Source organism: Canis lupus, chromosome 32 (assembly GCF_048164855.1).
Source record: "Canis lupus baileyi chromosome 32, mCanLup2.hap1, whole genome shotgun sequence".
Lineage (NCBI taxonomy): Eukaryota > Metazoa > Chordata > Mammalia > Carnivora > Canidae > Canis > Canis lupus.
In genome coordinates, this window is record NC_132869.1 from 36,784,139 (window position 1) to 36,799,565 (window position 15,427).

The following is a 15,427-nucleotide window of genomic DNA, read 5'->3' on the forward strand; positions in this document are numbered from 1 at the left end:
GCTGAGCCACCGGGGCTGCCCCATACTTGCTATTTTGTTTAAAAAGTTCCATTGTTCCTAAGACTCTGTTCAACTCTCTTTTGGCCACTCAGGGCATACCCAGGTCCATGGCTGGCTCACCCTTCCCTTTTTAAGTATAATCTTGCATCAGCAAGGAGCCAGGATTAGGTGTAGGGGAGAATTTTAGGAACAGACTTGCTCACTAACAAACCATCTAAGAACAACAATTTTTAAAACAATCCATATTGTCACCGAATGTGTTGCACAATGGGATAAAAAAAAAAAGAAAATCCAAAGCTCCTGTCAACTGTTACACTTTTTTTTTCTTCTTTCTTCTAAAAATGAGAGAACTACACATGAAATTCTAAAACCACCTTTTGGAAAAGAAATACTCTAATTAAAGTGAAAGAATTCAAAATATTTATGCAACAAAACAACTTGGAATATTGCTACAAATTCAAATAAAGTATGTCAAATCCTTCCTCCCCGTAATTTGAAAGAACAGATACAGTAAAGTTCTGAGGGAACAGCGGGAGCCAGGTGTTCATTGGCTTGGTTGAATAGTGCTTTATAGTTTAGAAGTGATCTTGATGGTTTTCCCATTCTGAACTTTACCATGTCAGGAGAACTTAATTCACCCTGTTTGTACACCAGACTTGCTTGGAGAGTTTGGCTGCCTGCCAGGTTTGCGCAGCTAACGTAAGGCAAAGCTGGGCCTGCCACCTCGGTCGTCTCCAGTAGCTCTACCACCACACAGCGTCCCCTCCACATGCACTTTAAGGTACAGTGATGAGCCTTTTTCCTCTGTCCCCATAAAAGCCACGTCTCCATCTTCTTATCTTTGCAAACAAGACGGGATAATTCAACGTGAGGTAGACATGGGCCACTTTCAAGAGAGCTTTGGTATTTTTAGTCCTTCTGGAGCAGCCACGAGGTGGCCCTCAAAGTCGGATCACAGACAGCACACAGCATGCATCGGGAACCACGAACTGTTCAGGTCTGATGCAGCAATCTTCTGGAACACTTATACCAGGGCACGGGGTCAGGGGCCATGGTGAATTTTCACAGGAGTGCTCAAATAGTTACGGGCTTCCAAAGAGCCCTCCAATTTCTACTCAATTTAACCCACTGGAGCGTCCACTCCTCTGGTTCCTATACTTTGAGGGTTATTAGGACATCCAGTTACAATGGGGGAAAAAAAAGTGCATTTCACCTTCCCTATCTTTGCACTTGCTATTCCCCACTCTTCGCCAGGCCACCGACTACCTGTCCCAGTCAGTGCCATTCCTTCAAGCCTTAGGAAGCCCACCCCAGGCTGTCTTAAATCCTCCACCGAGAGGGCCCTGTCTTACCACTTCTTAAAGGAGATGTGTAATTAGGCGTTTGTCATTGTGCGGCATTTTCCTCCCTTATACAGTAAGCTTGGGGCTCGGGGCTGTGTCGCTCACCTATATCCTCAATACTTATCACGATGTCTGGCTCCTCCTTGGTGTTCAATGCGCATTCCTCACATTGTCCAGCCCTCTCCTTTTACACGGGAGGAAACCGGGGGCCCAGAGGGGAGGAGGGACTGCCCAGCAGCAGTGAATGGGACAGCAGAACTGGAACCCAGGTCCCTGGACCAGCAGATGCTGTTATCATTGTAGCAGGTCCTACAGGGGCACAAAACCAGGCCTGCCCGACACCGCAAGCTTGCTTGCTTGCTTCATTCATTCATTCACTCACTCATTCATTCATTCATTCATTCCGTTGCCACTTAGTACGCACCTTCTAGGTAGCCAGGTACAGGCGTGGGCGGTCAGGCCCTGAAGTGGGCACCCGCGGGACCCGGCTCCGTGAACGGAAGGCAGGTCCGTCCGGAGAGCTCCCCAGGGGAGGCCCGGGCCAGGCCTTAGCGCTGACCTGGAAACTCCCAGCCAGTGGGGCAGCAGAAGCAAAGGTGGGGCGCCCGGGAGCCTGCAAACTGCCTTCCGGACACAGTGACCGGTCACCCTCCCTGTCAACGTCCACGTCGTCTGGGATGACGGAGAAGGTGCACGAGCTCGGAGACGGAGGGCAGGCGGCCGAAGGGTCCTCTGCTCGCCTCGGCTTCACGTGGTGGAGGCGAGCAGATCCTCCACGGGCCCGGGGCGGGTGGGGGACACGGAGCCCCGCGCTCGAACTTTTATAGCTCGCCGCTGGCCAATCAACGTCCGCGCTGGGGGGTGGGCGGGGCGAGAGGCGGGGCTAAAAGCCGAGCGTGGCCGAGGGGAGCCGAACTTCTCAATTGCACCGAGGCCCGTTGACCACTAGGGCGCGCGCGGGGGCGCGGAGCCGTTTGCGCATGCTCCTCACCATCCATCCCGCTAGCGATAGCTCCCGAGTCCGGTGCAGGGGAGGGTCGGCGGCTCGGGCCCCGGGTAGTGAGCCGTCTCCGCCGGGAGACTCCAGCGCTCTCGCTAGCTAGCGGGATGGGATGGTGCATGTTTGCAAGCTGGGAATAACGACCCATTCCTGCCCCAGGGCTGGCTTCTGAAGGAAGGGGCTGGTTGGATATTGCAGGTTAGCATCACCTCCGCTAGTTCCCAGTTTTACTCTGGGGACGTGGGTGCTGCCTCTTCCCAGCACCTTCGTTTCCAGAAAGCGTTTTCGTCCGGAGAAAGAAGTGAGAAGCTTGGCTCTGCATTTGGCTGCTCATCATCCGGCTGAGTCCCCTGGGAAAAAAGCAAAACACCCAAAAGAAGCAAACAGCAACAAACGGCCCAGTTTCCTGGGCCCCTGCACAGGGCAGAGGAACCGAAACCTCTGTGTGTGTGTGGGGGGGATGGGAACCTGCATTTGCACAAGCCCTCCAGGAGGCTCTGATGATCAGCTTTGGAAACTCCTGGTTTAGGGCAAACCCAGCATCTCACACGGTGCCTGACACAAGCACAAGGTGCATCATAAACATGGTCTGAAAGCATGACTGAATTAGTAACCGCCTTCAAATATTGAAGGAGGGTTTGACAGTTGGGTAATAAACCACGGGGACAACACTGGGAACATGGACTGCTGGTTGAAGTGTAAATTACTACCACTTCTTAAGGAGAGCGATTGGGTTCCATCTCTCCATTCTTGCATCCAAGAATTTCACTTGTAGAAACCCATGCAAAAATACACGTACAATCTCAATGAAGCATTTTTGTAAAAGAGAAGAAAATTGCAGGAGAGGAGGCTTTCATGTGGCTATTAACAGGAGCGCTGCTACCGAAAGATACCTAGAATAGCTTGTGAAGAGAAGCAAGTTGAGGATCAGTATACATAATATGACCCTAAGAGATTCACATGCATATGTTTGTACGTGTATAGGGGATTTCTGGAAGGATTCGAGGAAAAAAAAAAACTGGTAAAAGGTAAAAGATTACCTCTGAGGAGAAGAGTTGGAAAGGAGGGGAGTGAGATTTTTCCATTTCAGCTTATCCATTCCATATTGCTTGGATTTTTAAAAACCACAACCATGTATTACTTTTAATAGCTTTTTTTAAAAAAATATTTATTTATTCGTGAGATACACAGAGAAGGAGAGAGGCAGAGACACAGGCAGAGGGAGAAGGAGGCTCCATGCAGGCAGGCCCACGCAGGGCTCGATTCCGGGTCTCCAGGATCAGATGACCTGGGCTGGAGGCGGCGCTAAACTGCTGAGCCACCAGGACTGCCCATACTTTTGATAGGTTTTAAGTCTGATTTAGTAATGGCATTGTGGTCTTTCTTGAGCACTGGTTAGCCAATTAAAGCAACTACTCTATTGTCACACCTCTGGGTCAGAAGATTGCAGCACTTGCTGTTAACCAGGAGGAATGGGATGGGGCACATTTGTAAATTAGGAATAATGACCTGTTCCTGCCACAGGGTTGTGTTTTGTTTTGCTTTTTGAGGGCGGGGGGACGGTTGGGGAGCAACAGTTAACACTAATTTTTTAAACAAGTGAAGGGGTGGACACCCGAGTGCCTCCGTCAGTTAAGCATCTGCCTTCAGCTCAGGTTGTGATCCCAGGGTCCTGGAATCAAGCCCTGCAGCTCACTCCATGCTCCTTGGGGATCCTGCTTCTCCCTCTTTCTCTCTCTCTCTGTCTCTTGCGAGTAAAATAAAAATAAAATCATTTTTAAAAAAGTGAAGGGGCTTCAATATAAAAGAATACAATGAACTTATTTTATGTAGCTCTGGAGGGAAGAACTCTGACCAGTTGGGAGACAGTTTTAGCTCAAAATAAGGAAAGTAAGGAAAAACCTTGCAGGCCATCAGCCTGAGGCTGGGATGGGGAATGCAATGTCTGCTTCTGGGAGGAGTGTGGACTAGATGCCTCTTGCGGCTCTGAGATACCACAGGTCTCTAAGGAGACGGGTTAAATGCTGTCACATTGCCTGGATTAACTCGAATCCCACCCTGCCACTGAACAGGGCTGTGTAATGTGAGGCTGGTCATCTAAATGCTTATGTGCCTCAGTTTCTTCATTTACACAATAGGGATAATGATGACACCTCCCTCATCGAGTTCTTGTAGAAATACGTGATATGGCACTTGTGAAACACTCAGCACAGGTCCTCTTCAAAAGTGTTTGTTAGTATTTCTTTAGCAGTTTTGCATGATGGATCGACAGTTAAGATTAAAAAGAGAATCACAGGAAACATTTCTACTATTGGAGGGATGATTTTATTTTTACACCCTGAAATATTTATGGAAACCACTAAATATGGGCTTTTGAGGATTAATGGATTTAGTAGACCAGTAGAATTGCATGTATGCCGGATGGCTTTGCTTACAAATGGGAATTTTTGGAAGTTTGTTTTCCGGATGCTTCCTCAATGCTGCCCCATAGTGGCCAGTCATAGGCCCGGCTACTTAGACCGGCTACTCTGGCCTTTTTTACCGGAGCTCACCTGGCTGGGTGGGGTGTGTGAGTCAGGCAGGCTGGGGTGGTGGGCTGTGGGTGGGCCCAGGGGTGAGCAAGTCGGTCCACACCTTACAAAGGAAGGGCTTGTTTGTATGCCCACCAGTGACTCAGCCAAGAGGAAACCAAGTGCGCTTTATTTAATATGGTCATGCCTCCTGTGTAATTTACTTTGAACATTTGACTTTTCCTCTTAGCATGCTCAAGTTCATTTCTCATCAAAAAACAAAGAAGCAGCTTACTGAGCTGCTGTGCTATCTGGCGTGCCCTTGGCTTTCCTCCAAAGTTGTTGGAAGAAACAACCACATGAAAAACCACTTCTGCTTTTGCCATAAAACTGGTGGAGGCTGTTTTGTTGTTACAAGGTCTCATGTGAAAATTCTTTTAAAATTTAGGGCCAAGAGAAAGTTTGTATCCTCTGAGGAATTGGTAGCCATACCTCTTTTATAATAATAATAAGAGCTCCATGACTTACCAGGCTTGCCTCTCGGCCTCAGCTACTTGAGAAACAGGGCCAGGCTGGATGCCTAATCTCAGCAGTTAAATTGACCCCAAATGGGTAATGTTTTCTCCTTGTTTTTTTTGGCACTAATTAAAAAAAATTTTTTTTTGTGGCTCTTCTAATGATTTTGCTGCATATTTGTACTTTGATCTACGCTCTCCTATTTGAAGAAGGAGGCAAGGAATCCATAAGTTAAATGAGAAGTGGAGTATTTGAGGTTTTTTTTTTTTTTGAAAAGATATTTGAGATGATTTTAAGTCAGCGGTTGCACTTGGGTTTTTGAAACTAACAAATTTATGGGTCAAAGTTTTCAGAATGTAATGTGTCTTTACTTGGAAAAATGAGAAGCTCATGTAAATAAGGCCATGAAGGAAGTGGTAACTTGTGGGCAAAAGATCAGCAGCTATTAAGGTTCATTTCCTTATCCACTACCACCAAGGATAATATTGAATCAGTGTTGACAATTAGAGATGGAAAGCTGGTAGCCTCTTTGGATCAAAAACATTTTTTTCCCCACTGCTGTCTGACATGCCTTTAGGAGGGCTTCGTGTCATTGTAATTGTGAATATTTTATTATTTTCTTAAAAGAGTGTATTTATTCATGAGAGACACAGAGAGAGGCAGAGACATAGGCAGGGGAAGAAGCAGGTTCCCTGCAGGGAGCCCGATGCGGGACTCCATCCCAGGGCTGCGGGATCACGCCCTGAGCCAAAGGCAGACGCTCAACCACTGAGCCACTTTTTTTTTTTTTTTACAGGTGCCCCTGTAATTGTGTCTAAATACAAAAACGGTTCAGGGAAGGTTAAGACATTAGTTCCTTGACACCTCTGAGCAAAGGAGATCCATCCCTAGCTTCTCTTTTCAGATGCAGTTTCTGCCTCCTTCCCAAGCAAGGTGGCTCCTTGCAAGATCAGAGGCTGGCTGTTGGGGAGGGAGGCCTGTGTGACATCAGATAAAGCCCCTGACCTCCCGACCCCGTGAAGATGTCTCTACAGCCTGTGCCAGTGAAGTCACCTACCAGCCCTCCGGGCGCGCCCAGCTCTTCGCTCTGCTTACTCTCAAGTAAAGCCTTCCTTTTGTTTACCCAGCAAAGATTCTTTTAAGACAGGCTAAGCACACGGTTTACTCTGCTAACAAGCTTTGGCATTTATTGTGAGGACCTGTGTTGACTTATTCTTGAGTCTTCATTGACATTCACTGGGAAATGTCAACGCAAACACAAGGAGACATCCTGGGAGCCTGCAGGCCTGACAAAGTGCTCCGGAAAGGGCCATCCTTCCTGTTTTGGTTAGAACCACCTTGAGAGTTAAAAAAAAAAAAAAAATCACAATAATATACCCACCCTAAGAGATTTTAATGATCTTTTAGTTTTTAGGTTCAGTATCTGAACACTTTATGCTAAAGTTCTCTAGAAAGCTTCCTGTGTTGATTCTGGACGAGACTCGGTTTCCTGCCAGCCACTCGGTGGGCCTCCTGCCAAGTGCACAGTCCTGAGCATGCTGGGGACCATGGCACGGCTGCAGAGCACGTTTATTGTGGGTTCAAGTACAGCTCGGCCTCTAGGTGATTGCGTGATCTTGGGACAGTCATTTCTTCTCTCTGGCTCTCAGTTTTCTATCTGTAAGGTGAAGGGAAGTGGTCTACATACGCGTCTCTGCAGCTACACTGGGCCCCAGGCCTGAACACAGGCCCTGAGAAGGCTCAAAAATGTTTGTTTTGAATTACGGGATGAATAAGCTACACCAGCTGATCTCTTGGGTCTTGCTCTGACATCTTGTGCCTGAATGCCTCCAAAAGGCAGGCTCAGCTTGAGTCATAGTCTGACAAGATCTGCTAACAGGGTCACTGTAGACAACCACAAACCCCCAACGTCTGGATCGGGCTTTGTGGCTGCCAAGTGATCTCACCTGCCCCTGCCTCTCGTCTTCCCCGGCTCCCCATCCAAGCTGATGTTGTAAAGGAAACATCTTTTTAGGTGAGGGGACTGTGTATTTGGTTTGTCTTTGTTGCCTGGAAACTGTTGACATCCCGAGACATTCTGTTGCCTTCACTGGGTAATGAAAAATTGATGACTTTTTTCTCTGTCAACAAACTCGCAGCCTGTTCACCTTGGCTGGGAGCGGGTGGGAAGCTGGCTCCTTACTCGGCAGCTGTTTGCTCTCCTTCAAGCACTTGGGTTTGCTTGACTTAGAGGCGGGGGCGGGGGCCGGGTCAGGGGGCGGGGCCGAGGGGGGCGGGGCCGAGCCGGGGGACCCGGGGACTGCGGCTGTGTGTGGCCGCTAACCTGGAAAGAGCGGCTTGGCCGTCCTTCAGGCTCCTTCGGCTCCTGCAAATGCCTCTGCCCGCGGATCCGCCACAGCTCTGCCCTCTATGTGCCCCTGTGCGCCCCCCAGAATCCTGGTCTGGTCTCCTCGGCCCCGGATCCTCCCTGTCCTCGAGGCCCTGGGGACGGCCTGCAATGCGCAACCACGCGCTTCCACTCCGCTGTTTCTCCTCCGGGCCGGGCCTTAGCCTTGCTGGGCGCCCCCACCCCCGCCCCCGCCTCCCCCCTACCGCTGTGCCCGTCCCCTGCCCCCTCTACACGGCAGTGCCCCGCCCCCTGCTCCCCACACCGCTGTGCCCTGCCCCCTGCCTCCCCCTACACGGCAGTGCCCCGCCCCCAGGCCTCCCCCCTACCGCTGTGCCCCGCCCCCTGCCTCCCCCCTACCGCAGTGCCCTGCCCCCTGCCTCCCCCCTACCGCTGTGCCCCGCCCCCTGCTCCCCCTACACGGCAGTGCCCCGCCCCCAGGCCTCCCCCCTACCGCTGTGCCCCGCCCCCTGCCTCCCCCCTACCGCTGTGCCCTGCCCCCTGCCTCCCCCTACACGGCAGTGCCCCGCCCCCTGCCTCCCCCCTACCGCTGTGCCCCGCCCCCTGCCTCCCCCCTACCGCTGTGCCCCGCCCCCTGCTCCCCCTACACGGCAGTGCCCCGCCCCCAGGCCTCCCCCCTACCGCTGTGCCCCGCCCCCTGCCTCCCCCCTACCGCAGTGCCCCGCCCCCTGCCTCCCCCCTACCGCTGTGCCCTGCCCCCTGCCTCCCCCTACACGGCAGTGCCCCGCCCCCTGCCTCCCCCCTACCGCTGTGCCCCGCCCCCTGCCTCCCCCCTACCGCTGTGCCCGCCCCCTGCCCCCCTACACGGCAGTGCCCCGCCCCCTGCCTCCCCCTACCGCTGTGCCCCTCCCCGCCTCACCTCCACCGCTGTGGCCCGCCCCTCCCTGCCTGCCCCCACCACCGAGCGCAGGCAGTAGACCTTCCAGAACAAGCACAGCATGTTAGATTGAGAAGGGACCTCGGATCCCCTCATTCTTAGTATTTGTGGAAGAGGAAGCTCAGAGTGGGGACTGATGTGGCCATCCAGTGCGGACTAGGAACCAGGACACCCACCGCCCCTGCTCTCACATCAGGTTCCGACCCCCCCCCCCCGCCCCCCAGCATCTTACTGTTTCTGTTTCCAGAGGCCTCCTTGGCTGGACAGCCTCGCCCTCCTGCTCATCTCTTACAGACGGGGAAGGCAGGGCCCTCCCATCTTTGGGACCCTGTCCCCGGGGCTCCCTCCCGCTGAAGCTGCTCCCTTTTTTCCAAGTGAGGTGCAGAGCTGCTCCCCGACTTAGCAGCAGCCCTGAGCCTCACATGGCTCAGGAATCCTTTTGCTCTCAGCTAGCCGCTGATCTTGGGCAGCCTTTGGCCCAGTGGCCCTTTGGCCCAGAGCCACTCAAACTGGGGTCCGGGGGCCCGTGCTGGCTCATAGACTATTGCGACCTCAGGGAAGGCACAGGAAATTCTTCCTGAGAACTTGAGAGTCCCATTTAGAAACCTTTATAGCAATTGGACTTGGCTGCACTTAGTACTCAAGCATTTCATTTTTTCCCCCTAATTCAGTTTTATTTCGTTTTACAAAAAGTCTTGGTCTGCGACAGACTGGAAGTTAAAGAACAATGACAACCTGGTCCTTCTTCACAGATGGCTTGGGAAGCACTGCTCCTGACCCCCCTTTGCCTGCCTGCACTGGGGTGCTCCCCAAATTGGGGGGAGGGGGGGAGAGGGAGGGCGGTGATGTTCTCTATTGGGGCAAGAGGGGGCGCCAGAGACATAGCTAATCTGTCCTCCCCAAGCGGGAACAGCTCATTCTGGGAGCATCCTCCATTTGACACCTTCTGGATGCGGGGACGCAGGCAGAAGGGAAGGCTTCTCTTCTTCTTGTCTTGCTTCAGCGGAGAGCAAAGTCCCCAGCAGGAACATGGAGCGAGGCTGTCCACATGGAGATGGCCCGAAAGTGAGGATTGCGGCCAGGGGCTTGCTTTCCCGGGGAAAGTGCAGCTCTATGGCTTGGGTGTGTAGCACGGGGCCCGGGGTCAGGCTACTGGGGTTCAAATCCCATCTCCTCATAAATGTGAGGACTTGGGAAAGCCACTCAATCCACTCAATCTCTCAGAAAGCCCGGTTTCTTCAAGGCCATATTAATGGTTCCTACCCCACGGGGCTCTTGGGGGGCTAAAAAAGATAACGCACATGAAGCACTTAGGACTGTGCCTGGGCCATATGGACACCCAGTAAATGTGCTCACTAATGTGACAGTCCCTTCATGCTTGTTCTCTCAAAGTTCCTGTGAAGTTGGGGAACCCCCCTTCCCAGATGGGCAAACGGAGGGCAGCCGGACCCTTTCCCACCAGTCATCCAGACCCCTGGACCCTGTGACACCGTGAGATTTGGCTCAGGCCCCACCTCCTCCAGGAAGTCTGCCAAGATGGTTGCAAGCCTAGGAGTCTTCCCACTGTGGCATTATTCTTTTAATTACTATTTTTTTCTAATTTCATCCTCCTCCACATCTCTCGGTCCCATGCAGAGCCTGCACCTTTCATAGGGTATGAGGCATCTTGCCACTGCAAGGCACTGTGACATGGTGGTTATGAGCCAGGCTGCTTGGGTTGGAATCCTGGCTCCATATATTGGCAGCTGTGTGACTTTGGGCAACTTGCTCCACTCTTCTGAGCCTCGATTCCTTTATTCCACCTCATGTATTACTGTGATGATTGAGAGAGAGAACGCAGGGGAAGGCCAGATGCCCACGAAACACCAGGAGATGAGGAAGCTGAGACTCAGGAAGGGGACGGGCTCAATATGGGGGGCTGGGCCCTAGCTGCGCCCCAACAGGGGAAGTAGGCACTTTTGTCTCCCGTTGGCTGATGAAGGAACTGAGACTCAGTTTACCCATGTCTGCCGGAATATGAAGAGCTGGAGTGAGGTTGCTGACCTCTAGTGTGTGGGGCTGCTTTGTGATGGGAGGGTGGCAAGCTAGAGGGGTTTGGGGCTCCTGGGCCGACCTCAGCACCCAGAAATAAACATGCATATTTTCTCTCTGCTTTGCTCCAAGCCCCAGCAGGACTGTTAGGATGATCGGGTGTTAGAGAGTGGGGCTCCCATCTGGGGACCCCTCCCAGTGTGTCTCTTAACCCGCAGCCCCTTTGGCGGTAAATGATCTTGCAGAGGAGAGTGGGAGTGAGCAGCAGAGGGCGCTGGGACACCGGAGGAGAGCCCAGGCTTCCCCTGGGGGGAGCCGACTCGGGTTCCCACTGCTCCAGAGCCAAGCTCAGGCTAAGGGTTGGAGCCCACCCCACCACTCACTCAGGCGAGGATCTTCAGCCAGAGAGCTGAGAACCCCAGGGGGCTCCAGAAACCAGGAAATATGGACATGATGAGCACTGACTTTGGAGTTGGGGTGCTTGGCTTTGAAAGCCTGCTTAGCTCCTAGAGTTTGTGATCATGGGCAAGTCACTTAACCTCTTGGAGTCTCTGTGTCTGCATGGAAAAAACTTACTGTCTGTCTCATGGGGCTGTCAGGAGGAGGATCACTGGTGCAGTGAGAAATGGTGCAGGTCCGTTTCTCAGCCTGGTTCCTGGTACTCCAGAAGCACTCCAGGAAAGGCAGCTCTTACTGCCTAAGACCCCCTGGTTCGCGGGGTAGTCCCAGAGATGCGAGGGCCCTGCCTTCCCGGGTGTGGTGTCCTTGTGCTGCTCTGGCTCCCCTGTGGCGCTCCTCCAGTGGGCTCAGCTTCTGGGACGTTGACCTATCTGCGCTCTTCTGCCCAAGCAAACTGCTCACCTGTTGCCAGAGGCCTATGAAGCTCATTCAGGCCAATGTGCTCCTTGGGGGGCAGCGGGGAGCAGGAGGAGAGTGTGGTCCTGCCCTGCTGTGGACTCCCTGTAAGTGCCTCGCCCTCACTGGGCCTCCATCTCTCCAGCTGGAGGGGCTGCAGGAGAGAAGTGCAAGGCCTTTTTCAGTCTAGCATCAGCCATCCAGGACTGTGTCTCCATCTTGCAGACAAATTTATGTTTTAGCAGAGTCCTTTGCTGTGAAACCCAAGCGTAGCTTGAGGTGGGGAGTGGGTAGGCTCCCAGCTGAGGCCCATGGAGGACACAGCTTGTGGTGACTTCCCTCCACAAAGAGGTGACCTTGGCCTCCCTCACTGTCCGGCTTGCCCCTCTGGTGTCCCTTTACCCATGTGGTGCCCACTCAGGGCTCAAGGTCCCTACACCCCCCAGCTTGGTTTGCTCTTAGAGAAAGGGCCAGTAGGGTATAGTGGCCTCTAAGGTTTGAAGACTGGTAGGGTTGGTGCTGCCCATTCTGAGGATATTTTATTTGGCCAGGGGCAGATTTTTTTTTTTTTTAATCTAGAGAAATTTTTTAACCCTGTTTATGGAATCCTGACAAGAGGCTTTGAAGGGGAAAGGGTGTTGCCCCCCACCCCATTCGAATCACAGTAGTCTCCATTCCCTGGCCTTACTCTGTGAGGTGGGGCTACTGGGACAACTGGTTCAAAGGTCCATGGTGTACGGCAACTGAAGAAAAATAGATACATTGGATTTCATCAAAATTAAAAACTTCAGGGGTGCCTGGGTGGCTCAGTGGTTGAGCTTCTGCCCTTGGCTCAGGTGGTAATCCCCGGGGTCCTGGGTTCGAGTCCTGCATGGGGCTCCTCATGGGGAGCCTGCCTCTCCCTCTGTGTCTCTGCCTTTCTCTTTCTGTCTCTTATGAAAAAATAACACCTTTTTAAAAAAATAAAAAAACTTCAATGTTTTAGAAGGCACCATCAGGAAAATGCAAAGGCAATCCACAGAATGAGAGAAAAATGAGGAAATTATACATCTGATAAGGGACTTGTATCTGGAATATATAAAGAACTCTTATAATTCAACAAGAAGACAAGTGACCCAGTTAAGAAATGAGCAAAAGACTTGAACAGACATTTCTCAAAGAACATACACAAATAGCCAATAAGCACCCAGAAAGATGTCTTACATCATTGGTCATTGGGGAAATGTAAGCAAAAACCCCAATGGGACATTACCTCACACCTACGAGAGTGGCTCTTATCAAAAAGACTGTCAGTAACAATTCTTGGTGAGGATGTAGAGAAATTGGAACCTTCATACATTCCTGGTGGGATTTGAAAGTAATCACTCAAAACAAAAAAACAAAACAAAACAAAAAAAACAAAACCCATCAGGCAGTTCCTCAAAAATTTAAGTGTAGAGTTACCATATGACTCAGCAACAACTTGGTATATACCCAGGAACATTGAAAACGTATGTCCACACAAAAAATTATACACAAATGTTCACAGTAGCACTATATATAATAGTCAGCACTAGCCCTCATTCAGCTGCCCATCAACTGATGAACCAACCGATGAATTGTGGTATATCCATATAATGAAATATTATTCAGCCATTCAACGGAATGAGGTAGTGATCCGTGCTACAATACGGGTGAACTTTGAAAACATTGTTTTAAGAGCAAAAGCCAGACACAAAAGGCCACATGGTATGTGATTCCATTTATATGGAATGTCCAGAGTCTGCAGCTCCACAGAGTTGGAAGACATATGGGTGCTTTCCAGGGCTTGGGGGGGGGGAGGATGGGAGTGACTCTAAGGGGTACAAGGCTTCTCTTTGGAGTGATAAACTTGTTCTGGAATTAGTGGTGATGGTTGCACGACTTTGTGAATATACTAAAAATCACATTCAAAGGATGATTTTTTTTTTAAAGATTTTATTTTTTCATTCACGAGAGACACAGAGAGGGGCAGAGACATAGGCAGAGGGAGAAGCAGGCTCCCTGCGGGGAGCCTGATGTGGGACTCAATCCCATGACCTGAGCCGAAGGCAGATGCTCAACCACTGAGCCACCCAGGTGCCCCTCAAAGGATGAATTTTATGGTATGTGAATATCCCAATTAAAAAATACCCATGGAAAGAATGGTGAGGTCCTCCCAACCGTCCCCAAGCCTCACCTACCCTAGTGCATTTGGCGACTGTGCTCTTTCCTGTCATTTCACCATGAAGGTAGAAAAGATCTAGGGGACACTCAAAATGTTGCTGGAAGGATATTCTGGTGGTCACGGTGTCGACAGGGGTGCCGCTGGCACTGGGGAGCCTGTGAGGAGCCAGGATGCTAGACATTTTGCAGTGCCTGGGAGCATCTCACGATGAAGAATTGTGTTGCATTCCATATGACTTTAGAGCATCTCTCAAGACATTGATGTAGATGATTATCTGAGCTAAAAACTAAACTCTGATTTACATAATAAACACCAAATATATTTGCGAGGCTGTAATATGCACTGTGTTTCCCTGGAATACTACTACCATGCAAATTGGGAAGATCTCACACTATCTCCTGCTTAATGTCAGTAATTTATCTCTGAAAATGAGCTGTTCTGTGAAAATGCTTCTGGGAACATCTTTCTTTTTCCTCTCCTTTCCTTCTGTTTGTGTTGTTTCTATTATTTCTATTATTTTAATTTTTTAATTTTTTTTGTTTCTATTATTTTTAAAGGGGGAAAATTTTACCTGTCAACTCCAATCCTAACCAATATCCTAGATCTAACTATCAAATTCAGTAAAATGCTTCTATATGTAAGAAACAATCATGTTAGGCTGTAGGATGCTTCAAGCTTGGCTTCCTGGTCACCCTATAATTAATATGGACAGTAACAATCAGTCGCCCCAACATAGGAATCTGGCCTCTCTTAGTGACAGTGACAGCCAGCAGGCACCACCCATTTCATTGCTCCTTTCATGTTTTTCAAAACACAACCCGATTTGGACCTTCTACGAATTGTATCTGGAGCGTCTTGATTCTTTTCCCAACCCCATTTTGTCAAAAAAATGTCAAATTGAGGGGCACCTCAGGGGCTCAGTCGGTTAAGCAGCTGCCTTCGGCTCAGGTCATGATTTCAGAGTTCTGAGATTGAATTCCGCTGCATTGGGCTCCCTGCTGTGCCGGGAGTCTGCTTCTCCCTCCTCCTTTGCTCCTCACCCCCCTCACCCCCAACCCCCCCGCCTTTATGCTTGCTCTCTCTCAAATAAATAAATGAAAGCTTTAAATAAATAAATAAAAATGTTGTATTGAATTTTGAAGACATACACGTATATCACCACCTCCCACCTTCCACAAATCCCAGTCAAAAAGCCTGGTATTAAAGATACATGGTATAAAGATGCTTTAAAGAAGTGACCTATAGGGAGAACGCTAACCGGGGAGAGTGTTAACTGTCTGGCAGAGCTGAACCTGATTTCCTCTGGGCCCTGGATGGAGCACGATCCTCTGGAGTCTGAAGGCCCTTGGAGAATGTCCATCCTTCCTGAGTTCACAGGGAAGAGACAACGAGGCCCGGGACTTGTGTAGGGTCACAAGGCGGAGCTTGGTTGGGAGCCCAGGCTCCTAGCGCCCAGGCGGTGGTTCTGGGCCCTATCGTGGGTCCTCAGGCTGCATTGGAGCGGCCCGTGAAGATACAGGACATCAGATAGGTTTGGTGGCTTGGTCACTTAGCCTTTGAGCAAGGAACTTCCAAACAACAAGTCACTAATGGGTCACATTGTCCCTGCCATTGGAAAGTAGAGGTCAGGGCAGTCCTGGTGGCGCAGCGGTTTAGCAGTGCCTGCAGCCAGGATGTGATCCTGGAGACCCAGGATCGAGTCC

The 15,427-nt window shown here is 50.8% G+C and overlaps 1 long non-coding RNA gene across 2 annotated transcripts; it reads right to left on the bottom strand.

Moving 5' to 3' along the window:
* Nucleotides 1-397: 397 nt before the first annotated feature.
* On the bottom strand, nucleotides 398-2,156 carry LOC140623212 (uncharacterized). Of its 2 annotated transcripts, none has more exons than XR_012022872.1 (2): nucleotides 1,768-2,156; nucleotides 398-1,652 (listed from the first exon to the last, which is right to left on the bottom strand). It is a non-coding gene; the product is annotated as an uncharacterized lncRNA (long non-coding RNA). The 2 variants fall into 2 exon arrangements; XR_012022873.1 differs by having other exon boundaries at nucleotides 398-1,674.
* Between the last annotated feature and the right edge of the window lie 13,271 nt (nucleotides 2,157-15,427).